The following is a 27509-nucleotide window of genomic DNA, read 5'->3' on the forward strand; positions in this document are numbered from 1 at the left end:
GATTTAGCGCACAAAGACATCACTCAACATGCACAACACTAAAATAGAGTCTGATTTTCTTGCTGTTTTGCTTGCGTTTTCATAAGAATTGGATGATCACATTCCATCAGATAATACAACAAATCTCATTCACCAAATAATCTATAATAATTTATAATAAATAGAACAGTAAATGTAACATAGAATACACTCAAATCAACGTGAGTTAATCAGTCTTATGGTCTGGTGGAAGAGGCTGTCCCGGAGCCTGTTGGTCCTGGCTTTTATGCTGTGGCACCGTTTCCCAGATGGTAGCAGCTAGAATAGATTGTGGCTAGGGTGACTCGGGTCCCCAATGATCCTACGGGTGCTTTTTACACACCTGTCTTTGTAAATGTCCTGAATCATGGGAAGTCCACAACTACAGATGCGCTGAGCCATCAGCACCACTCTCTGCAGAGTCCTGCGATTAAGGAAAGTACAGTTCCTATACCAAGCAGTGATGCAGCCAGTCAGGGTGCTCTCAATTGTGCCCCTAAAGAAGGTTTTTAGGATTTGGGGGCCCATACCAAACTTCCTCAACTATCTGAGATGAAATGGGTGCTGTTGTGCTCTTTTCACCGCACAACTGGTGTGTACAGACCATGTGAGGTCCTCAGTGATGTGGATGCCGAGGAACTTAAAGCTGTTCATCCTCTCAACCCCAGATCCATTGATGTCAATAGGGGTTAGCTCGTTTCCATTCCTCCGGTAATCCACAACCAGCTCCTTTGTTTTTGCGACATTGAGGGAGGGGTTGTTTTCTTGATACCACTGTGTCAGACAGATGACCTCTTCCCTGCAGGCCACCTCGTTATTGTTTGAGATAAGGTCAATCAATGTAGTGTCGTTGGAAAATTTAATGAGCAGATTAGAGCTGTGGGTGGCGACACAGTCATGGGTATACAGGCAGTAAAGGAGGGGACAGTACACAGTCCTGAGGGGCTCCTGTATTGAGAGTCAGAGGGGTAGAGGTGAGGGAGCCCACTCTTACCACTGCCGGCGATCTGACAGGATCCAGCTGCACAAGGCAGGGTCAAGGCCGAGGTCTCAGAGCTTCCTGTCGAGCCTGGATGGAACTATAGTGTTGAATGTTAAACTGTGGTCCAAAAACAGCATTCTCACATAAGCATCCTTCATCAGATGTGTAAGGACAGTATATAGAGCAGTGGCTATTGCGTCGTCTGTCGATCGGTTGTGTCGGTAGGCGAATTGTAGGGGGTCCAGTTTGGGTGGTAGCAAGCTGAAGGTGTAATCCTTGACTAGCCTCTCAAAGCATTTACTTATTATTGAGGTAAGTGTGACAGGACACCAGTCATTCAGGCATGTTACCTCGGTCTTTTCGGTACAGAGACAATGGTGGATAATTTGAAGCAGGAGGACACTCTACACTGGGAGAGGGAGAGATTAAAAATGTCTGCAAACACACCTATCAGTTGAGCTGTGCATATCCTGAGTACCCGCCCTGGGATGCCGTCCGGTCTCTCAGCCTTGTGACTGTCCCCTCGTTGAAAACATCTGCATACCTCAGCCTCAAAGATGACCAGGTTGCAGGTTGTAGCGCTGGCTTTCCTCGGAGGCTCAGAGTTAGCAACATCGAGCTGAGTGTAAAAGCGATTGAGCTCATCTGGAAGAGAGGCCACGATGTTGGTGGCACCATTTGGCTTTGAAGTCTGCGATGGTATGCAGCCCTCGCCACAAGTCACGTGTGCTATTTGTTGTGAATCTTGACTCAATCTCGTCCCTGTATTGTCGTTTCGCAGCCTCGTTAGCTTTGTGCAGATTATAGCTGCTTTTCTTGAGCTCTAGCTGATTGCCAGCAATGTAAACTCAAATACAAATTTATTTATCCCCATCTGTTTAATTAAACAGCCATCTCCTAAAATTTGTTTTGGTGGTTTCCTTAAAAAAAACACAGCCTCATTCTAATTCAAAGCTAACCTCCACAAAAGACACTTTTTTTTCCCACATTGCTCAAATTGGAGGGCAGCAATCTCTTTTGATCAATGTTCAGGTATTACTGACAAGATATCAGGAATTAAAAAGCCCAGACAAACCTTCAACTTATGCAAAGAATGAAGAACATGAAATAAATACAGGTGTCCCCCGCTTTTCGAACGCTCGCTTTACGAAACCTCACTGTTACGAAAGACCTACTACATTAATTCCCTGTTTTCGCTTTCAGAAGGTGTTTTCACTGTTACAGAAAAAAAGCAGCGCGATAAAAGGCAGCGCGTGCCCCGAGCAGCCGCTCTCCCCCGGATTCGGAACTGCATTCTCGCTGGCATTGCTTAAATACGTGTCTGTGAGCAGCCATTAGCGAGATGAGTTCTATGGCATCGGAAAAGCCTGAAAGAGCTCGTAAGGGTGTCGCACTTAGCATAAAACTAGACATAATTAAGCATTTCGATCGTGGTGAACGAAGCAAGGACTAAGTGAGCTTGGCTTGTGGAAGCTGACGAAGATGATGTTGAAGAGGTTTTGGCATCCCATGACCAAGAACTGATAGATGAAGAGCTGATGCAATTGGAAGAGGAAAGGATAACAATCGAAACCGAATGAGTAATGATAAAGTACGACTTTAATTTTGAAAGGATACATAGGTTTAGGGGATATTTGCAGGATGACTTGAGTGCTTACAAAAACTGTATGATAGAAAAATGCGCGAGGCTCAGCAGTCAAGCAAGCCTTCCACATCAGCCACAGCAGACGATGAACCTCGACGTTTGACATCGAGGCGGGCAGTCATAGGAGAAGATGAGCTGCCTGCTCTAATGGAAATAGACGACGAGATAACACCCCAGTGTCCCACCACCCCAAATCCCAGGCTGCGGACAGATACAGTATCGATTCGCGGAGAATGCAGCAGTAGCCAGGAGACACACAGCACATCTTTAAGAAAAAAGCCAAAATAAACATGCTAATTAATTAGGTGCCGCCCGACGCGTAATTGTCAGCCCAGATCAGAGACGACGCAATCGGAAATCGGCACTGATCTGGGCCGACAATTACGTGCAGGCCAGCACCTAATTTATTAGCATGCTTATTTCGACTTTTTTCTTAAAGATGTGCTGTGTGCCTCCCGGCTACCGCTGCACCCCTGCATGCTTCGCAGCAATATATTGGTCGGTGGCCTGGAGGGTGGGGGCCACTGCACCACACCAACCTCCAACTCAGTCTAACACACCATCATCAGTATGCTCGGCGCTGAACCAATTCTGGTAAGTGATACTACACTGTACATACATTATTTCTACTTTATATCGGCTGTGTATTTTTACGTGTTATTTGGTATGATTTGGCAGCTTCATAGCTTAAAGGTTACTGCAGAGCGCGCTTGCGCCGTGTTTTTGCTGAGAGCACTTGCATGAGATTTTCGCTACGGAGAACAGTGCAATAATGATTGTGGAAAAGTATTTCTACTTTATCTAGGCTGTGTATTTATCATATCATTACTGCTTTTACTATACGTTACTGTTATTTTAGGTTTTATGTGTTATTTGGCATGATTTAGTAGGTTATTTTTGGGTCTGCAAACGCTCACAAAATTTTCCCATATAAATAAATGGTAATTGTTTCTTCGCTTTACGACATTTCGGCTTACGAACCGTTTCATAGGAACGCTCTTCCTTTGGATGGCGGGGGAACCTGTATTGCACTTCAATAGAACTGAATACTATGTTGTTAATTTCTCAAAATGTTTCATGAAGTGTCTACTTAAGCTTTAAAACTTTGCAATAGATCAAAGTAACAAATAAGACACGTCTGACATAGATTATTGCTATTGTTAACAAATTGTCAGAATCAGATTTAATATTACTGACATATGATGTGAAATTGTTGTTTTGTTGAAGAAATTCACACCAGTTACTGAACACATATATGATTAGAAATGCATACATTCCAATAATGATCCCTTCTAGGACGACTTCCATTACTGTTATTGTTCCTTACAACACATCTCAAATAATAAAATGAGGTACTAGGGTTCTGCACATCAGTCTTCAGAATCAGAATCAGGTTTATTATCACGGGCATGTGACGTGAAATTTGTTAACTTAGCAGCAGCAGTTCAATGCAATACATAATCTACCAGAGGAAAAAAAAATAAACAAGTAAATTAATTAACACACATCAAAGTTGCTGGTGAACGCAGCAGGCCAGGCAGCATCTGTAGGAAGAGGTGCAGTCGATGTTTCAGGCTGAGACCCTTCGTCAGGACTAACTGAAGGAAGAGTGAGTAAGGGATTTAAAAGTGGGAGGGGGAGGGGGAGATCCAAAATGATAGGAGAAGACAGGAGGGGGAGGGATGGAGCCAAGAGCTGGACAGGTGATTGGCAAAGGGGATATGAGAGGATCATGGGAGAAGGTCCAGGGAGAAAGACAAGGAGGGGGAGGAACCCAGAGGATGAGCAAGGGGTATAGTCAGAGGGACAGAGGGAGAAAAAGGAGAGTGAGAGAAAGAATGTGTGTATAAAAATAAATAACGGATGGGGTACGAGGGGGAGGTGGGGCATTAGCAGAAGTTAGAGAAGTCGATGTTCATGCCATCAGGTTGGAGGCTACCCAGACGGAACATAAGTAAGGAACAACACCTTTTGCCTATCATCTGTCCAGCTCTTGGCTCTATCCCTCCCCCTCCTGTCTTCTCCTATCATTTTGGATCTCCCCCTCCCCCTCCAACTTTCAAATCCCTTACTCACTCTTCCTTCAGTTAGTCCTGACGAAGGGTCTCGGCCTGAAACGTCGACTGCACCTCTTCCTAGAGATGCTGCCTGGCCTGCTGCGTTCACCAGCAACTTTGATGTGTGTTTCTCTAAAGATGTCCTGGGTACTTTGTAGGCTAGTGCCCAAGATGGAGCTGATTAGGTTTACAACCTTCTGCAGCTTCTTGCAGTCCTATGCAGTAGCCCCTCCATATCAGACAGTGATGCAGCCTGTCAGAATGCTCTCCACGGTACAACTATAGAAGTTTTTGAGTGTTGAGAAGTTTTAACATTAAGAACAATGTTACTGCGAGAATCTCAGTAAAGAATGATATCCTGGGAAATGAGCCACGCCAAGTCAGCAAATATCAGTGAGGGAACATATAGGAAATGGTAATAATAGAATTGTTAAATAGTAGGATATAGACCACCCCAAGATTAAAGCAGTCGGTTGGGGAAGGGTGTGATTTAATGAATAATAACACATCTGGTCCATGTGAAGTGAAATAAAGGCTTGGCAGGTAATACCGTAATTGAGCAACAGGGAGGTTTTAAAGTGTGCATGTTTCAGCCATAGCTGAGGCAAGTTCTCCTGAGGCAGATAAAAATATCAATGCCAGAGCTCCAGGATAGCAAAAAGCACAGTTTAAAAAAAAAGGAGGTGCAAAGTAAAGCATTTGACAGATGCTGAATTTTAATACATGTTAATCAGGTTCAGAGGGCAAGTGAAAAATGAAATGAGAATGGACTAGTAACAAACATAAAAGGATACTATAACCATGTGAACAGAAAATGACTAAAGGAGGTGGGGCTGACCAGAGCAAAAATAAATTTACTCATCAGGGCAGAGGACATGAGAAACTTTATGTTAGTGTTCACCAGCAAAGAAAGATGTAATTGAGATTCTGAATGTCCAAAATATTGATAAAAATTTGGAACTATAAGGACTAGTTATGCTTCACATCAATAAATCATCTGGCTACATGGTCTGCATGCCAAATTGCTGAGGGAAGCACAGCTCTGGTTTAAACTACCAAACATCTACTCATTCAAGAAGTACCTCAGGGTCAGGATGTTACAACTGTTTGAAGAAAGAGGATGCAGGGATAACTCCAGTTAATTACAGACTCATCAGTTTTATTGTAATGGGGCAAGCTTCAGAATCAATAATCAGGAACAGAATCTGTGGTCACTTGAAAAAGTGTTGATAGATTAGAGAAAACTAGCATTGGTTTGTTCAAGAGATAACATACTCAACTAGTTTGGTCAAAGTTTTTGATGAAGTGGTGAAAAAGGTTGATGTGGCCAATATGGTTTACATGCACTTCCAAAAGACACTGAGAAGGGGGAACATAACATTCTTTCCATTAGACTGAAAGTCATGTTGTGTAAGATGACAGCATTGACAGAAATTGACTGAGTAACAGACACAGAGGGCAGTACTAACTGGAGGGAAGTGTCCAGTGGGGAAACTCCAGGTGTCAGTATGAATGATTTGGACTTGGCTATAAAAAGCACCATTTCCAAATGTGCAGATGATACAAAACTTGGAAGCCCAGTAACCTGTGAGAACGAGGGCAATATATTTCAAGGAGACAGAGACAGAGACAGGGACAGGCAGGTGAAATGAATGTATCAATGGTAGATAAAATAGCAGCCTGAAGGCCCACATTTAACATTTTAGGAACAGCTTCTTCCCCTCTGCTATCATATTTCTGTTACAGAGGGTAACAAAGAAGTTAATAAAGCATATGGTATCCTGAGCTTTAATTTATAAATAGAAGCATAAAATACAAGAAGTCATGATGAACATTCATAATGCACAGGCTTGGCCTCAGCTGGAGTACTGGAGGACTGATCATAGTTCTAGGTGCCTTATTTTTGTAAAGGTGTAAAGGTTTTGGGGAGCCTGCAGAATATATTTACCAAAATCATTCCAAGGAACTGAAACAGAGGGATAGATCGTTTCTAAAATCCTTGAGTCGATAAGAAAAATAAATACAGTGGATTCCGTTTAAATGGACCATCGGTTAATCAGAGCAGCCACTTATTTGGGACAACTCTTAAAAAGAACAAAAATTAATCAAGAAAATTGCAGGGATTCCCTTCATTTATTTGGGACACTATGCTGCTTAATTGGGACAGGAAACTGTTGCCAAACAGTTTCTGACTAGAGTCAGTCGCGTGAAGATGCCACAAACAGCCAAGAGTGAAAATGAAACAATTTCACTATTTCAACAAGTTAGGAACTACAAAGGTATCGATAATAATCTTGAATGTTACAATGAAAATTCAGATTTGGAGGTTGCAATTGTTGAAAGCATTGTATAAAGGTAGTCCATTATCTGCACCAGATGTCTGTGCAGGTCTTGTTCATTTACAGTCAATCAAAACAGTATGGCAATGTAAGCTGGATGAATTCCTCTGTCGATAACTACTAGGAACTAATACAGTTTTACAGTACTGTAGTAGTACTGACAGTATACTAATTTGTTCTGCAACAAGATCTAATTTGTTTCAGGCCTTCACTATATTATACCTATTTTGTTGTCCCTGTTAAATAATACTTGATCACCAAACCAAAGTTAAATTATTGAATTTCACTTGAGTTCACACTGATGAACTTTCCAAAGTCTTTTCCAGAGCGATGAATGCAATGCATATAGCTGCACCAGCATACAGAAATGCCATCAGTCCAATTCATAGGGAAGCTTTGACATTCAAAGCATCAAGTGTTAAGGTCATAAAACAGACTAAGTATCTATTTCAAGAGATATGCAACAGCTGATGGGCCATCATGACTTAGAAAAGGAGTGGCCAGCGCAGTTCAAAGTACATGCTTTGAAACCATCAAGTAAAATCCTCTGCTCACATTTCATATTTTAATTTGCCAAGAATTCCAATCAGCAATAACTCCTTATTCCCACTCTGTATTAGTGTGATTAGATAAACACTGTAAGCAAGCTACAGGAGAAGCCAGCAGGACATGTGACATGGCTGACCATAAAAGCATTAAATGGGAAGCAATTGAGAGCAGCAGTGGAGTCCAAGCTAGCTAACAGTAGCAGAGATGAATTGCCTTAACATTCTCATTTTTGGACAACTGCAACAGAAAATGTGCACTTTCAAATCTGAAGTGGATTCACAAACCTGATCAGTTTTACCTTTCCATCAGTGTCATTTCCTTACAAGTTATAATACTTTGCTGCTAATTGCAAATTTGAACCTTGAAGTAATTAACAACCAGTTTTCCTATTCTCAAATTTTGCTCAAACCATTAATTGAATTCTGGGAAAGAACAATGTACATGTGATAATCTACTCTCTACTTTCTGAGAAGTTTACGTAAATTGACAAACTTCTGGAGATGGACAGTGCAGAGGAGCCTAACTGCTTGCATCACAGCCTGGTATGGAATTACCAATGCCCAAGAATGGAAAAGTCTCCAGAGAGAGGTGGATACAGCCCAGTGTATTACAGGAAAAACCCTCCCCATTATTGAGCACAATCCTAAGAAGCACTGCCACAAGAAAGCAGCATCCATTATCAAGCATGGCCACTATCAAGGCCATGCTCTCTTCTTGCTACTACCATCAGACAGAAGATACAGGAGCCTTAGGTAGTATATAGTGACATACAAAGACCTCAATAATAACTTTCTTTGATTTTAAAGGAAATTATGATAACAAGAATATCAAACAAACAATTTTTGTAATTAATTTACGATGAAAAACACGGAAGAGTTATTGAGAGTCACGAGGCCACAGAAGACAAACATGAAAATTGTCAGAGATGCAGATGCAAGAAGTAAGAAAAGAAAATACTAGAAATTCTGGCATTTTTTGTTTTTATTTCAGATTTCCAGTAGATCCAATTCTTTATGACTTTCACCAAGTCGGTTATTTGGCCCTATGTTAAACTGCAATAAAAACAGATTCCTTTCAACTTAAATTTGACAGTGCCCCCATCTCCTACTTTGTTTATTGGCTCAGTGATCTCAAGGCTACAATTAGCTTGAAGTCTGACATGATTTAATGTTCATTTTATTGTGGACCTGATGAGCTCTGAATACTAACTTGTTCTGTGATAAATAAATGCTATGTACACATATCAAACTGCAGAAATTCAATTTCAAATCCTGTCAAAAACTGAGCCCAAAGTTTTATGAATAACATTTACAAATGCCCATATAGTTTGCACATTAATAGATCAGTAATGAACTCGTAAGAGTGACCAAATTAAAAATTCTGCTTTCCAGATTGACGTTTAGCAGATTGCAATGTAGGTCAGTTTTTTTTTATAATCCTCTGAGAGTTATCTCATCCTTGAAATCTGCAGTTATACATACCAACTATAAATTTGAGATATAGTTAAAAGAATAATGACATTTTATTTATGGCTCAGAAGTAAACACTATTTCAAGCAAATGGCACAATGATGTTAAATTATTTCAATTAAATTCCTCTAAAAAATGCAAGAATTCTTTATTGAAAAGTGTAGCTTAACTTCAACTAAGACCCATGCTCAGATTTATTACCTTTTCTCCTTTCTTTGAAATCTTGGCGATGTACTGAACGTAACACCTTGGATCTTACCAACAGTTTTTTTAATTGATGAAAAATCTATCTCCTGCTTTACTATGAAATCAATACAAAAATTTTATTAAGTTGTCTTCATTGATCTTCCATGAACAAATCAACATGAAAAACTTATTTGACCTTTTATAAGATAAACAGGAACCTTCATCAGACATCTTGCTTCACCTCATCAGGTCAGCCAACAAATTTTGATAAACCAATGGCTTTGTGGTGTGATTGGCAAAGTTAAGTCAGCATACACCCAAATATTTTATTATCTGTATTTCACTTAGAAATCAACTATCACCTGCCTGCTGTGTTCCTCCAGCATTCTGTGTGTGTTGCTCGAATCAACTATCAAATATGCTTTCCCTCTACGTGGCTTTCTAATACTTCCAAGTACTTAAGAAAATTTAGAATTTCAGTGTCACCACTTTGGCAGTAAATTACAGTGCTCTAAACACCAAGTCCTGATGCTGGATCTCAACCTGAAACGTTCGTAATTTCTTTCCTCCCAAAGATGCCACATGACGGCTGAATTCCTCCAGTAGATTGCATGTTGCTCCAGGTTCCAATGTCTGTGATCTTATGTATCTCCAAGAAAAGATGATGTGTTCAAAGGGAGTAATCAGTCTAAATAAACCAGTGCAGGTCTTTGCTGACCTGGAACAAAAATCAGAGGTCACCTTCCAAAACCTACAATTCCAAACAAAAACAAAATCCTAGAAAAGGCCATAATTTGTGTGAATCCTTAGTTCAATAACAACACCACCTCTAATGATGAAAGCTCTATTCAGCAACAATACACCTAAGATCCACACCACTGATAGATGTTAGTAATCCTTTTGAGAAACAAAAACAGATTTCAAATGCAGGTTTTAGCTTTTCGGGTTGCTTTGTCAGCAAAACACACTTTGAAGCAGCATCACAGCAAGGTAACAACACCACAGCAAACACAATTCTGTTATTATTCCAACTGTATTAGCTTTTTCACATATTTAACATGCAATGGAAATTTTTGTTCTAGAACTTCACTCCATTCAAAGGGAGATATTCAGGTTCTTCCAAGAACTTAGCTTTTTAAAAAATACAAGAGAGATACACATTGTTAAATTTTACAAAAGCAATGTGCAATGCATTATGAACATATTCCTAGATCCTGACTACTTTGCAAAAAAGTGCACAAAGGTGGACTTTCTGCCAACATCGCTTATTTTGTTCCCAAAGAGACTGCTGGAGGGAAGTAGACAGTAAAGACCTTTCCTTTTGACAATTTAAAACAGTTTTGGTTTATGGCTGAAAACCTACCAAGATGTAATTTGGTATAGCAGACAGATGTTGCGTTCTTTATCACTGTCATTTTAGTTTTTAAATCACACCATTAGTTCTTTGCACTTTTCAACATCCAACATATACAGATTAATTACTTGTCTTGTTTATTATTTATTGTAATGCCTGCACTGTTTTGTGCACTTTATACAGTCCTGGGTAGGTCTGTAGTCTTGTGTCAGACATCCCACCTCTCCCGGAAGTTCCGGGAGTCTCCCGCATATTGATGGTGGCTCCCTGATGCCCGCAAATTATATACAATGTCCCGGAAATTGATTTTTTTGAGAGCGAGCGTGAGAGAATGCATGAGAAAGAGCGAGAGAGAGAGCGCAAGAGCAAGAAAGCAAGCGCGAGACAGCGAGCGTGAGTGAGAGCAACCACGGGTGAGAGAGCTCAAGAGAGAGAGCGAGAGCAAGAGCGACAAAGCAAGCACGCGTCAGAGAGCGAGAGAGAGAGAGCAAGAGCAAGAGAGTTCCAAAAAAAAAGTCAGAGTGGCAGACTGTTCCAAAAAAAGAAAATATAAAACATACGTCACCCCAAACTACACTAAAGTGTACCCCTGCCTAATAGGGGTCAAAAATAATGACAGTGTTGCTCGCTGCACTGTTTGCAACAGTGACTTTTCTATTGCCCATGGTGGGTTAAGACTGTAAAAGACATGTTGAGATGAGTTTAACAGGTGTCATTCGTTCATTAGCATAGCTAACATTATTTAAACTAGCTGGCTAGCTGCTAAGGAGCTAAACTATTGCAGACATCCCACCTCTCCCGGAAGTTCTGGGAATCTCCCGCAAATTGATGGTGCTACCTCCCTGAAATAAGTTTTTTCAGGGTGGGATGTCTGTAGTGTAGTTTTGTGTTGTTTTACATAGTTCAGTGTAGTTTTTGTATTGTTCATGTAGCACCATGGTCCTGAAAAATGTTGTCTCATTTTTACTGTGTACTGTACCAGCAGTTATGGTGGAATTGACAATAAAAAGTGACTTGACTTGACTTGAAGTAGGTAGATTGAGAAGCAAGACCTTGGAATGTGGAAATTTAATCTAAAGCTGAATTTTACACTTCCTCTTTCACGAAACCCTTTTCACTTGAAAATTCTTCAAGCAAAAAACCACTTGCCTTCAAACATAGCTAGTAAAGTTTTTCCACAAAACCCTTCTTGAAGGATCTTAGCCCAAAACGTCAACTGTTTACTCTTTTCCATGCTTCCTGGCCTGCTGAGTTCCTCCAGCATTTTACGGGTGTTGCTTGGATTTCCAGCATCTGCAGATTTTTTCTTGTCCACAAAACTCAAGTCTGATGGCATATTTCCCATTTCCCTGGATGAATACAGGTCCATCAAAACTCAATAAACTCAACATCATTGCTGTTTAAATCCAAGATTCTTTTAGAAGTCAGGAATGAGGCATTAAACTTGTTGCTTCACAATCGTTTTATTAAGAGTTGATAGAACAAAAAGAACAGGAACAGAACAGTGACAGAGGGGTCTCATTACTTGAGGACAAGAGGATCTAAAGAAGAGAAAGATGGCACTTAGCACAAAACAGCTACTTTTATACCATAGCGATAAGAAAATTCCATTCTAAGCTATAAATAACAATAGAAAATACTTAATCAATACTGCAGTAAAAAGTTAACCAGAGAAAATACTAGCCACTTAATGAAATACAAACTAGCGGCATATTAAACTGTTAAGTGTATAACAGCTACTTAAAATACAAGCAGATAATTAATTGTTCAACTGCAAAGAAAATAGCAATTAAACAGTCAGATTCAACAATTCCCCCTTTGATTCTAAATCACATGTTTAGACTCATTACATCTAAAAATTCAGAGGCAAAAACACTTGTGCTATATATGTTACATGTAGAATAATCGAAGACATACTTAGGTTATAAAGTATCAAACTATATATTCTTTGAAGTATTCATAAGATCATATCATGGTTAGGCAGATTATGCAAGTTTGAACTATTCTGCTTATGTTCGCCTTTAAGCAAGTAAAAAAGATGTAAGTTATGATAAGGTATATTAGTATGAATAATATGACTCATAATATTGAGTAACCCCAGCTTCCAAGGCTTTAATGAATCCAATCAAAGAAATCCCATCCATCACATCAATGTATTTTAGATGCTTCTTTAAAAATATGATCATGCCAAATTAGTCATACACCTGATGAATCCAAAGATACAAGTAAAATGCTCCTTGCCTATAACTGCACATATTCCCCCCTTAACTGCTGAAATCTAATGCCATACTATTTTGAAGAACCATCTTACGCATGGCAACCATTTCTGTTGTTACTTTTCCCAAGGCTTCAGCAGTGTCTTCGCTTACTCTTTCCAAGGATGCAGGAACATTTTTAATCTATTTTATATTCCTTGCAAACCATAAAACAGGAATAAAATTAATGCATAACTATCTTTTCTGAAATGCCACATTTACTTCTAGACTTGGGAGGTAAAGATAAGGTGTGTGCAAGTCTCATGGCAGAAAAGGCCAGTGAGCACTGTGAGGGTCATGTTTTTTGACTTCTCCAGTGTGTTCAACACCATCCGCCCTGCTCCGCTGGGGGAGAAGCTGACAGTGATGCAGGTGGATGCTTTCCTGGTGTCATGGATTCTTGATTACCTGACTGGCAGACCACAGCATGTGTGCTTGCAACACTGTATCCGATAGAGTGATCAGCAGCACTGGGGCTCCACAGGGAACTGTCTTGTCTCCCTTTCTCTTCACCATTTACACCTCGGACTTCAATTACTGCACAGAGTCTTGTCATCTTCAAAAGTTTTCTGATGACTCTGCCATAGTTGGATGCATCAGCAAGGGAGAGGAAGCTGAGTACAGGGCTACAGTAGAAAACTTTATCACGTGGTGTGAGCAGAATTATCTGCAGCTTAATGTGAAAAAGACTAAGGAGCTGGTGGTAGACCTGAGGAGAGCTAAGGTACCGGTGACCCCTGTTTCCATCCAGGGGGTCAGTGTGGACATGGTGGAGGATTACAAATACTTGGGGATACGAACTGACAATAAACTGGACTGGTCAAAGAACACTGAGGCTGTCTACAAGAAGGGCCAGAGCTGTCTCTATTTCCTGAGGAGACTGAGGTCCTTTAACATCTGCCAGATAATGCTGAGGATGTTCTACGAGTCTGTGGTGGCCAGTGCGATCATGTTTGCTGTTGTGTGCTGGGGCAGCAGGCTGAGGGTAGCAGACACCAACAGAATCAACAAACTCATTCGTAAGGCCAGTGATGTGGGGATGGAACTGGACTCTCTGACGGCAGTGTCTGAAAAGAGGATGCTGTCCAAGTTGCATGCCATCTTGGACAATGTCTCCCATCCACTACATAATGTACTGGTTGGGCACAGGAGTACATTCAGCCAGAGACTCATTCCACCGAGATGCAACACAGAGCGTCATAGGAAGTCATTCCTGCCTGTGGCCATCAAACTTTACAACTCATCCCTTGGAGGGTCAGACACCCTGAGCCAATAGGCTGGTTCTGGACTTATTTTATAATTTACTGGCATAATTTACATATTACTATTTAACTATTTATGGTTTTATTACTATTTAATTATTTATGGTGCAACTGTAACGAAAACCAATTTCCTCCGGGATCAATAAAGTATGACTATGACTAAAGCATACCCGAAATAAGATTCTAACCAATTACATGGAAGTGAGATGTGGGCTCACATACACTACACCTTGGTCCATGAACTTAGACCATTTCTTACGACTTGACAAGAGATTTGCAGAATTGTAATATTTCTGATTGTCAATAACACAAGTATACATTACAGGTGTCCCCCGCTTTTCGAACGTTCGCTTTACGAAACTTCACTGTTACGAAAGACCCACATTAGTTCCCTGTTTTTGCCAACAGAAGGTGTTTTCACTGTTACGAAAAAAGGCAGCGCATGGAAAAAAGCAATGCGCAAAAAAAGGCAGCGTGCAACAAAAAAAGCAGCGCACGCCCCGAGCAGCCGCTCTCCCCCGGATTCGGAACGGCACTCTATCCAGCATTGCTTAAACACTGCACCAGCCCAGCCTCCAACGACTCAGCCTAACACATCATCATCAGTGTGCTCTGCGCTGTCTTCCCAATTCCCATAAAGTGATACTACACTGTACATACATTATTTCTACTTTATATAGGCTGTGTATTTTTACGTGCTATTTGGTGTGATTTGGCAGCTTCATAGCTTAAAGGTTACTGGAGAGAGTGTTTTTACCGAGAGCACTTGCATGAGGTTTTCTGCCGAAAGCGCTTGCGCTGTTTTTGTCGAAAGCGCTTGTGCTGTGTTTCTGCCGCGAGTGCTTGCATGAGATTTTCGCTACAGAGAACACTGCAGGCAATGATTGTGGGAAAGTACAAACGTTTGTATTTCTACTTTATATAGGCTGTGTATTTATCATATCATTCCTGCTTTTACTATATGTTGCTGTTATTTTAGGTTTTGTGTGTTATTTGGCATGATTTGGTAGGTTATCTTTGGGTCTGCAAACGCTCACAAATTTTTCCTATATAAATAAATGGTAATTGCTTCTTCACTTTACATTTCCGCTTACAAACCATTTCATAGGAACACTCTACCTTCAGACGGCAGGGGAAACCTGTATAATCATCTAAACTAGCACATCTTTAGGGAAAAATTGGCAAAAATATAACAACAACAAATAATACTGGAATAAACTTTACGATATCCAGTGGTTGGTGACTTGCTTGAAGTCTTCCAGCTGGTTAGTGATTTGCTCACTGTAACCCAGCAGCATAGCCACAGTGACAGAGGTTACCAGTACATTAACCATAGCATTTATTGTCTTTGCCAGACAGCACTTCCGTTCACTTGCAGTGATTGGCATGTATCCACTTACTTTTATCTTCTACTTTCACTGTTGGTAATTACAGCCCTTGATAAGGACCTTTCCATCAAACTCCCTGTACTTCCTTATGAGGTTTCTTAATGAGAACCCACTCATCAGGAATCAGGGTGTGTCCTCCTTCTGTTAGGTCTTCCCAAGCAGCAGAAACCCTTTGAGAGCTGACTGTACAGCTTGGATTAATTTCACACAATTGTTAACTAAATTGTCTGCCTCTCTCAGATTGAGGGCTCCCAGCAGTGACATAGGACACCCAGTAACGACTTCAAATGGACATAGTTTTGTTTTCTTGGTACACAAGACCATAGGCCATGGTATACTTTCCTTATGATACTTGGTCAATCTCTCAATGGTCTCATTCATTCGTTCAACTTATCTGGATGAGTCTGGATGATGTGGACAATGAAAAGACCATTCAATGTTCAACAGTTGACACAATTCCTGACGAACACTCGCAGTGAAATGTGCTCCTTGGTCAGCATCGATATGACATGGCCATTCCCAATCTGAGAATATAGCCCTTGATCAAAGTTTTTGCTGTTTGTACGGTAGTAGCTTTTACATTTTAATACAGCAACTTCTGATGGCAGCTGTATGACATCCATAAGTTCTTTTAGTAGTTGCTCATTCTTGACAGAGGTTTCTACAGCTGTAAGAAATCCACTTTGTCGCTATAAATTGATCCAACAACCAGATAGATCCAGCAAATAGATCATGACCAAATAGATTACAACCAAGTAGATTGTGCAACCACAATTTTCACCAGATACCAAAATAGATTGTCATGCGACCAAAATAGATTGTAACCAAATAGGTTAGGACCAAATAGATTGCAACCAATACTTCGACAGCTGTTTCTCTTTTAAATAGCAGCACAGAAGTTCTCAATCCTGATATCCATCTGATATTTGAAGCCAGAACTTTTCTCTCAGACAGCAGAGGAACAGAGGAAGTGTTTACCCCTTTTGTTGTACACTAAAAAATCTCTCTATTTGTCTTCAAGTGTAACAAATTTTAAGCTTTGGAATATCATCACTAAGTACTCCAGTTTGTTGGGATTCTAGTGTTTAAATCTAAGGTTCTTTTAGAAGTCAGGAATGAGGCATAAAATCTGTTGCTTCATGATCATTTTAATAGGAGTTGATAGAACAAAGAGAACAAGAACGGAACAATGATTGGGGGGGGGGGTCTTATTACTTGAAGAAAGGATCTAAAGAAGAAAAAGATGGGGCCTAGCACAAAACAGCTACTTTTATACCATCATGGAAAATTCAATTCTATAGATAATAATACAATTAGAATATACTTAACCAATTTATAGGCATCTGTTAGTCTCATGAGACCATGGATTTGCACCTTGGAAGGTTTCCAGGGCGCAGACCTGGGCAAGGTTGTATGGAAGACCAGCAGTTGCTCATGCTGCAAGTCTCCCCTCTCCACGCCACTGGTTTTCCAAGGGAAGGGCATTAGGACCCATACAGCTTGGCACCGGTGTCGTCACAGAACAATGTGTGGTTAAGTGCTTTGCTCAAGGACACACACGCTGCCTCAGCCAAGGCTCGAACTAGCGACCTTCAAATCACTAGACGAACGCCTTAACCACTTGGCCACGCGCCAACACACTTAACCAATACTGTATTAAAAAGTTAACCAATAAGAAAATACTAGCTACTTAATGAAAGACAAAGAAGCTTTCCAAAATTCCAAAGTCAGAGTGGCAGAGTGTTCCAAAAAAAGAAAATATAAAACAGTACGTATATTTCAGTAGTTATAAGATTCTGGATGTCCTGCACCTATTCAAAGGATGAGGGGAAAAAAAGCATTCTTAAAATTATAAAATGCAAGCAGATAATTAATGGTTAAACTGCAAAGAAAATGGCAAACAGTTGGATCCTACACCATCCACGACAAAGTGATATTCTTGATTGGTACTCCATACACCTCCACAAAATATTCCCCTCCTCCACTTTGATGCACTAAGTCTGCAGTGTGCCACACAAAGTCCAAAGCCATTATTCACCAAGGCTATTTTGATAGTACCTCTCAAACCCACAACTTCCTTCATTAAGGCAGATGAGTAGTAATTACACGACCCAAGTTTCTTATGAGAGAACATGAATCCTGAAACACTCTGTCCAATAACACTATAGGAATTCATTCAACTGATGCTCTGCAGCTCTTCTTGGTGGAGCCTCGCCACCACCTTATCAAATAATGAACAATTAATGCTGGCCTTGGCAGTGAAACAACATCACTTAAAGTGAATTAAAAAGAACATACCCACGTAATATTCTACAAATGTTGAGTGCAAGTTTTAACCCTGGTACCAAAAAAGTAACACAAAGCAAAAGAGCAAAAGGATGCACTTTTCTCATACAACTACTTTGAGAGATCTATGCATCAGAACAGCCTGATTTTTTCTTTCTCCAAATGCTTTATATCATGGATATATCTAGATTCAGCAAGCTCCCCATCCACATGAACACCTCACTTGCACAAGTGCCTGTCAAGGCCCTATAAAAGTGCTAAGCAGCCACACATCATCTAGGTATTACTTTCTCACACAGATTTCACATCTGGCTCTTCTTTATGATTCAACTGGCTTGAAAACCAATCTGATCAAAATTGAGTGAAGACAAAAACAAATGTCTGAAGACGAAACAAATGGAAGGTTGGATTGGTGGTGTGGCACTGTAGCCAGTTGATACTGGTTTGTGAGACATGAACTGAATGCTGCTCCAAAATATCAAACACGGTACATTTTAGATAGTCCTTAGCTAAATGTGCCTCATCCGAGTCACTGAGGCCCATGTTCAAAAACATACTCCAATTATTTTTCTTTCAAAACTTCAAGAGTAGGTTAAGCAACACACACAAAATGCTGGTAGAACACAGCAGGCCAGGCAACACCTATAGGAAGAGGTACAGTCAATGTTTTGGGCTGAGACCCTTTGTCAGGACTAACTGAAAGAACAGATAGTAAGAGATTTGAAAGAGGGAGGAGGAGGGGAAAATGATAAGAAATGATAGGAGAAGACAGGTGGGGGAGGGATGAAGCTAAGAGCTGGGAAGTTGATTGGCAAAAGGGATACAGAGCTGGAGACATGGAAGAAAGAAATGGGGAGGGGAGCACCAGAGGAAGATGGAGAGCAGGCAAGGGATGATTTTGAGAGGGAAAGAGAGAGAGAAAAAAAGGGGGGAATAATAAATGAAAAAAATAAATAAAGGATGGGGTAAGAAGGGGAGGTGGGGCATTAGCAGAAGTTGGAGAAATCAATGTTCATGCCATCAGGTTGGAGGCTACCCAGATGGAATATAAGGTGTTGTTCCTCCAACCTTCGTGTGGCTTCATATCGACAGCAGAGGAGGCCATGGATAGACATGTCAGAATCAGAATGGGACATGGAATTAAAATGTGTGGCCACTGGGAGATCCTGTTTCCTCTGGCGGACAGAGCGTAGAAGTTCAGCGAAACAGACTCCCAGTCTGTGTCGGGTCTCACCTATACATAGAAGGCCGCACCGGGAGCACTCTCACCAATATACAGCAGGATCTCCCAGTGGCCACACATTGTAATTCCACGTCCCATTCCCATTCTGATATGTCAATCTATGGCCTCCTCTACTGTCAAGATGAAGCCACACTCAGGTTGGAGGAACAACACCTTATATTCCGTCTGGGTAGCCTCCAACCTGATCGCATGAACATTGATTTCTCCAACTTCCGCTAATGCTCCTCCTCCCCTTCTTACCCCATCCCCTATTTTATTTCTTTATTCATTCATTATTCCCCTCCTCCTTTTTTTCTCTCTCTCTCTTTCCCTCTCACAATCACTCCTTGCCTGCTCTCCATCTTCCTCTGGTGCTTCCCTCCCCTTTCTTTCTCCTGTGTCTCCAGCTTTGTTTCCCTTTAGCCAATCAAATTCCCAGCTCTTAGCTTCATCCTTCCCCCACCTGTCTTCTTCTATCATTTCTTATCATTTTCCCCTCCCCCCTCCCTCTTTCAAATCTCTTACTATCTCTTCTTTCAGTTAGTCCTGACGAAGGGTCTCGGCCTGAAACATTGACTGTACCTCCTCCTATAGATGCTGCCTGGCCTGCTCTGTTCTACCAGCATTTTGTGCGTGCTGCTTGAAATTCCAGCATCTGTAGATTTTCTCGTGTTTGCGTTCAAGAGTAGGTTACTTGTAAGCATTCATTGATTTATCAGATTCTGAAAGATTCTTGATTTTGTTTTACCTTTTCAGCACAACTGGTCAGTATTCAGATTGGTTGTATTCCTTTCACTGTGAACTGGTTCTTAGAATGATCATCTGAATTTGTCCCAAAAGGAAATGTGTTTTTAATGTGTTTTGTTTTCACATATTCATCTTCTAAATACACAAAATCTCATTTCTCCGATTTTGAACCTATGCACTTCATGTTGAGCACCAAATTTGAAAGCCAATAGTGCACACTATAGCAGTTTCAAAATTTGTCAGTGAAGATGCAGACTGCAATGAGATGTCACAACTACTTCCCATCAAACTTTTTTTTAGCTGCATTCTTTAAAAGAACAGAAGTTGGATTTTTCACAATCAATCACATATTCAGACCTAAAAATCAGTGGTCCAGAGAATTAATAAGCACTTTCAGAACAGAAAGATATCTCATAAAATTTAAAATAACATTTCTCCTGTATTTTTTAGACAAATACTGTGACAAGATATATTCTGAAAAGTGCCAAATTATGCACATCATGAAACTGTTAGGAGTGCATGAAAAAGGATCTAGTGCTTTTAATAGAAGAGAGTATATTTGAATAAGTTCAAAAATAAAATTTTGCATTAATCAATCATTGTACTCAAGTACTACCAATTGAATGGCTACAGATTGCATGCAGGAACTTTATAGATTTTATTTCTAATAAGATCTATTTCAACATATCTTCTTGCTGTTGAAGAAATCTGCTGCAATAGTTCAACTGTATTGCTTATGAAGACTTTTCCCTTTACCTGCACATACTGAATATGGGTAATGGCTGGTGCTGCAGTTTGTCATGCAGAACAGGTGGCCCAAGTGTATGCGAAGTTACAGTGATATTCCAGTTGGTATCTAATCAAAGAATGAAGAAGAAAACTGAGGGAATGGAAACTTTTTAAGAAACAGGTCTTCTATCCCCAACACCCTACAGCTAAAGGCATTCTGAGAGCAAAAGAAAGTACGTATATTTCAGTAGTTATAAGATTCTGGATGTCCTGCACCTATTCAAAGGATGAGGGAAAAAAAAAGTATTCTTAAAATAAAATTGTGGCAAATTATCGTCTCAGCTTTGCACAAAAGAATCAGAAATAACAGATTGAAACAAGAAATTAAACTGCACAAACACTAAATACTTGACACTTGTGTAATTTATAAACAAAATCTGAAAGATAAGTGTTTTATTTCAAATTTGGAAGGTCAAATCTGCCAGTCATTTGATCACGAGACTCTATGTGAAGTCCAACAGAGGATCCTTACTCTGCTAGAAGTACCCTTCACCCAGGTCTGGTGAAATCATTTCTTAGATGTTGTGCCAGTCAGACTTGATAAAAGATCCAACACACCTTGGATGTAATGGGGAGTGTAAGGCAAAATATTAGGATGGAAAGGTTGCTTTTTAAATATTATTTTGTTTTATTGGTCTTGATTACTTAGAAGGACTGATATTTTAGTTAAGTTTAATTTTCAAGCTGTATTAATAATGCAGTTAAATTTTGTCATCTTTAACAGGGCTATTAACATCAGAGTCATTCAGAAATTCTTATGAATAAACTGCAGCTCTACTGGATGTCAAGTGCTGTCATGGTTGTCATAAGAACTTAAGAACATAAGGAATAGGAGCAGGAGAAGGCCATCCGGCCCATCGAGCCTGCCCCGCCATTCAACAACATCATGGCTGATCTGTCCGTAAACTCAGCTCCGTCTACCTGCCTTTTCCCCATAACCCTTAATTCCCCTACTATGTAAAAATCTATCTAACTGTATCTTAAATATATTTAGTGAAGAAGTCTCAATTGCTTCCCTAGGCAGAGAATTCCACAGATTCACCATTCTCTGAGAAAAACAGTTTCTCCTCATCTCCATCCTAAATCTTCTCCCCTGAATCTTGAGGCAATGTTCTAGTCTCGCCTACCAATAGAAACAACTTTTCTACTTCTATCTTATCTATCCCTTTCAAAATTTTGTATGCTTCTATAAAATCCCCTCTCATTCTTCTGAATTCCAGAGAGTATAGTCCCAGGCGACTCAATCTCTCCTCATAGGTTAACCCCTTCATCTCTGGAATCAACCTGGTGAGCCTCCTCTGCACTGCCTCCAAAGCCAGTATATCCTTCCTCAAGTATGGAGACCAGAATTGCACACAGTACTCCAGGTGTGGCCTCACCAGTACCCTGTATAGTTGCAGCATGACCTCCCTGCTCTTGAATTCAATCCCTCTAGCAATGAAGGCCAACATTCCATTTGCCTTCTTAATAACCTGTTGTATCTGCAAGCCAACATTTTGCGATTCATGAACAAGCACTCCCAAGTCCCTCTGCACAACAGCATGTTGCAATCTTTCACTATTTAAATAATAATCTGCTCTTCTATTATTCCTTCCAAAGTGGATGATCTCGCATTTGCCAACATTGTATTCCATCTTCCAGACCTTGGCCCACTCACTTAACCTATCTATATCCCTCTGCAGATTCTCCACATCCTCTGTACAATTTGCTTTTCCACTCACTTTAGTGTCACCAGTCCCCCCTTCCAAATCATCAATGTAAATGGTAAACAGCTGCGGGCCCAGCACCAACCCCTGCTGCACCCCACTCACCACTGACTGCCAACCAGAGAAACACCCATTTATACCAACTCTCTGTCTTCTATTGGTTAACCAGTCCACTCTCCATACCAATACACTTCCCCTGACTCCATAAATCCATATCTTATTTATCAGTCTCTTGTGCAGCACCTTATCGAACGCCTTCTGGTAATCCAAGTATACAACATCCACCTGTTCCCCTCTATCCACTGCACTCATTATGTCCTCAAAGAACTCCACTAAGTTTGTCCAACAGGACCTGCCCTTTCTGAATCTATGCAGCATCTATCTAACGAAACCCCTCCTTTCTAAAAGTTTCGCTACTTCTTCCTTAATGATAGCTTCAAGCATTTTCCCGACTACAGATGTTAAGCTAACTGGCCTATAGTTGCACGTCTTTTGCCTATATCCTTTTTTTAAAAAGTGGTGTGACATTTGCCGTCTTCCAATCCGCTGGGACCTGCCCAGAGTCTAGAGAGTTTTGATGAATGATTACCAACGTGTCTACTATAACCTCTGCCAATTCTCTCAGCACCCTGGGATTTACCCCATCAAGACCAGGGGACTTATCTACCTTCAGGCCCTCTAGTTTGCTCATCACTATCTCTTCAGTGACAGTGATTTTATCGAGGTCCTCACCTCCCATTTCATCCATAACATCATTCTTTGGCATACTAGATGTGTCCTCCACCGTGAAGACTGACACAAAATAGTCATTCAATGCCTCAGCCATTTCTTTATCACCCAATATCAATTTCTCCTTCTCGTCTTCCAAGGGGCCTACGTTGACTTTAGCCACTCTCCACCGCTTTATATATTTATAAAAACTTTTGCTATCCGTTTGTACATTTTGTGCTAATTTACTTTCATACTCTATCTTCCCTTTTCTTATTTCTTGTTTAATTGTCCTTTGTTGCTTTTTAAAGTTTTCCCAATCCTCCAGTCTCCCACTACTCTTTGCGAATTGGTACACGAGCTTTTAATTTGATATTATCTTTTATTTCCTTCGTTATCCAATGCTGGCTCTCCCCACACTTACTGTCCTTACCTTTGACTGGAATATACTTTGGTTGAGCACTGTGAAAAATGTCTTTAAATGCATTCCACTGTTCCTCAACTGTCCTACCAAATAGCCTGTGCTCCCAATCAACCTTAGTCAACTCCTCCCTCATCCTGTTGTAGTCTCCCTTGTCCAAGCATAATACACTAGAAATCATGATCTCAAAGTCAACATAAATTTACTATCAAAGCACACATATTTCACCATATACTACATTAAGATTCATTTTACTGTAGATATTTACAGAAAAATAAAGAGATATATGATGATGATGACTTCGACTCAGACCTGAGAGGCCAGCATCAGGCATTTTCATGGCACAGTTCAAAAGGCTGTGTGGGGCGCCACTCCTCGCACAGACATTTCACTGTATTATTTTACGAGGCCGAATTGTGAGCTTGACATCAACCCGGCGCGACTGGAGAGGACGCTTGGAGGCGGTCTGTCACTGGATTGAACTTGGGAACCTCCGTTCTCGAGCCCGGCGCTGATCTCACTGCACCACCAGCCGACATCATAATCAAAGAGATACAATAGAGTTTATGACAAAACTGTATAACTAAATATGGACAAATGTGCTAAAGAAAACAAACTGCATAAATGAAAAGACAAATAAATAATACCAAGAACATGAGTAGTCAGTCTGTAGGTTGTGGAATCAGTTCAGAATTGAAGCAAGTGAGCCCAAAAGTGATTTGAGAAAGTGGCTGAAGAAGAAAGAACTGTACAGATTTATTGAAACAAGCAAAATAAGTACAAAGGCTGCAAACAGATATAGAAGAGGTCAAATTATTGGGCCGAAAAGAACTTATTTATGCTCCAATGCAGCTTATCCCTTATAGTGATAATAGCAACAGTGGTCCAGACAAAACTTCTCACATTGTCATTTAATGCTTGTAATCATTGTCTTTTGCTCTCAGTCATAAAGGTTGTGATTTTTGTAGATACAGTATACAGATGGTTGCTGCTCTGATTCACAAAGAAGGCATGACTGCACCTCTACTTTCGGAGAGGTTTACACAGATTTAGCATGCCCCATAAAACCTTTCTATAGATGCACAGTGGAAAGTAACCTAACTGGTTGCATCAACTATGCAAAACACCAATGGCCAGGAATGGAAAAGGCTACAAACGTGCTGGATGGAGCCCAGAACATCCAGGCAAAGCCCTCCCTACCACTGAGCACTTTTACAAGCAGCATAACGAAACAAAAGCAGCATCCAACATGAAGGACACCCACCATCCAGGCCATGCTCTCCTCTCAATGCTGCTATCAGGCTCATGAACCCAACATGGATAACATCGCTTACCTCAAATCTGAACTGATTCCACAAACTATGGACTCACTTTCAAGGACTTTTCATCTCATGTTTTTGGTGTTTATTGCTTATTTATTTATTATTATTATTATTTCTTTTTGTACTTCCACAGTTTGTTGCCTTTTTCATATTGCTTGTTTGTCCGTCCTGTTGGGGGTGGTCCTTCATTGATCCTGTTGTGCTTCTTGGATTTTCTGAGTGTGTCCGCAAGTAAATGAATCTCAGGGTTGTATATATGTACTTTGATAACAAATTTACTTTGAAGACTTCAAAGAGATCAGCTATAGCATGTAACTTGCATTTATTTTGTTACAGTTCCAACTTTCGGTTTTTCAGATCAGAATTCTTTATGGAGTCTGGCTGAAATCAAAACGTGCAGTTTAACTGAACTTCCATGATACCTATGTATCAGCTTGAAAAATGATTTTCTTGCTACATAGTAAATGTTGCAAGAAATGTTCAAGTACTGTCCGATTCCTCACTAATTTGACGGAACTAGTACAAATCTGGTTCTGCAAGAAATGTTAAACCCCAAAAAGGCTAATCAATTTTAAAAATACAGTGCAAAATATAATGCTCTACATATGTTGCAACAAAGCATTTTACACAACCCTGGAAGACTTGCACTCATTACCACAGAATTTGCAACTGTGTTTTGCCAGCTGCCTCCAGTGCCATAGTGATAATGTTTAGAATACAATACTGCTGATTAATAATGTTGGCATTTTTATTTTCTAGCCACATTGATCTAAGTGGTCATTAAACTTTAAGTCACTACAATATCCAAGAAACTTCTCCCAATGCACAGCTAATAGATTTATTCCCATTCAAAAGTAACAACTATATTAGTAGTATGTAAATGTGTCAGTGCAGGAACCAATTTGTTTATCTACACTCTTATCACATTAGCTGATTGTTCTTTCCCATGTACTCTTCGCGTTTACTATGACAAGCAACTCAAAATATAAATCCATATCTGACTTCTAAGGCACAGCATCTTCAAATTTCTATTCAGAAACTGAGTGAAAATATTTTCAAACAATGCAATTACTCTGAAGGGAACAGAATACTGGTATCCTTTGGGAAAAATGCTAATGTTGTTTTATGTTCACTAGATATTTTTTCTTCTACCCTCTTTCCCCTCAACTCCAAAAGGAGGTCCTGATGCTATTGAGTGGAATTCACCTGCTTTAAACACCTCCAACAGTAGAATTAAGAACTTGATTGAACTATGTTGCTGACATGTAGAAATATTTTTGAGCTGTAATATTGTGATTTTTTTAAAGAAACACTTTTGCCTCCATTGGTACAATAAAGGGTGAATTTGGAATTTAAGGTCTTCAGTTAACACACACAAATAACTGGCTAATTGTGACCTTAATAAAAATTTGCAGGTTAAGGTCTGCAATCTCAAATTGAGCTTTCCCCTGCTGCACTCTTTTTCTTCAGCAGTCCCTCACTTGTTTCCATTCCAGTTTTGTGAGTTGCAAAGCCAATGTAGAAAGATGAGATGCCTGCACTGCTGTGCACTCAGAACCCAAGGTCTAAGCCATTTCTGATTCGTTTTTTGAAGCATATGATAGGATGGGTTTTACACTCAACACTTGTAAGGTAAAGCAGCTTGGCTCGATCTCTGAGCATACACAAATATAGATAGGCAGCAGATGCCAGATCTGACCAGCAGGCAGGCACTCAGTGCAACGCCTTACAGCGCCAACTGCAAGATCAGGATTTGATTCCACGTGCTGTTTGTAAAGAGCTTGAACATTCTTCCTGTGACTGTATAGGTTTCCTCTGGGTGCTCCGGTTTCCTCCCACATTCCAAAGGCATACATTTAGGGTTAGTGAATTGTGGGCATACTACGTTGGAGCCGGAAGCATGGCACACTTGCTGGTTACTAAGCACAACCCTCGCTGATTTGATTTGACAAAAACGACACATTTCACAGTACGTTTCAACTTACATGTGACAAATAAATAAAGCTAATCCACTGAGATAATGGCCTTCCTCCAGCTTTGACCAACTTTTCCTTGCTGCCCTCTAAAAATAAAAGCTAATGGAAAATGTAAGCTGCTTCTCTTATCTGAGGAGCCACATCACAGCAAACCCACAACAGCGTCCAAGTTCAACATCCCCAGCATCGAGGTTCTAATTACACTCAGTCAATTCTGTTGAGCAAGCACTCATGAACTTTAAAATATACCTTCCCCACTAACTCTTAGCGATCTGTGACCCACGCCTGCACAGTCTAGTGAAGGAGCATTCAAACCGTATTAAAAACCTTGGGTGAATGCACTGGCATCATAATGAAACCCTGTGTAAAAGCAGGAAGAATACACTACACAATAAACTACCTACCTGCCCACTCGTCAGATCAGCCATCGTCTGCCCATCTGCATTTGCCCGAACTCACGAACCGAACTTCCAGAAACATTGACTCAAGCTTCTACGTGCACACAAATGTTACTACAGTCGTAGTAAACACAAAGTTTAAATTATTAATAGATAAATTGATGCCGAGGGAAAGATGAACAGAGACAGCACATGCCTTAATCATTTACTTCAGTATCACAATTGCCATCTGTTTCCCAATTCAAACATTTCCTGTGACAGTAGCCAGTCCGATAAAGCAGCTACTAAAAATACACCTGCTACAGGAGTTATGTGAAAACATGAAACACATACAGGAAGTGCTTCAAATAACATGGAACATTTTACAGCCATGTTGTCCTAAATTAAATCTCAATCCCCACTGTGTCTGAATTTAGAAATCACGAGACAC

The 27509-nt window shown here is 40.3% G+C and overlaps 1 protein-coding gene across 3 annotated transcripts in view; it reads right to left on the reverse strand.

Annotated features, from left to right (window-relative positions):
* The window catches only part of rasal2 (RAS protein activator like 2), a 406620-nt gene that overhangs the window by 319191 nt on the left and 59920 nt on the right, over positions 1-27509 (reverse strand). The window contains exon 1 of one of the 3 annotated variants that reach the window (XM_072274309.1): positions 27086-27285. The exons of the other annotated variants lie outside the window; for them this stretch is intronic. The gene's annotated coding sequence lies outside the window, so the exon portion shown is untranslated. Of the gene's footprint in view, positions 1-27085; positions 27286-27509 lie in introns of those variants that run through there. 3 annotated transcript variants of the gene reach the window in all.

The sequence above is a fragment of the Mobula birostris genome, chromosome 12 (assembly GCF_030028105.1).
Source record: "Mobula birostris isolate sMobBir1 chromosome 12, sMobBir1.hap1, whole genome shotgun sequence".
In the NCBI taxonomy this organism is placed as follows: Eukaryota; Metazoa; Chordata; class Chondrichthyes; order Myliobatiformes; family Myliobatidae; genus Mobula; species Mobula birostris.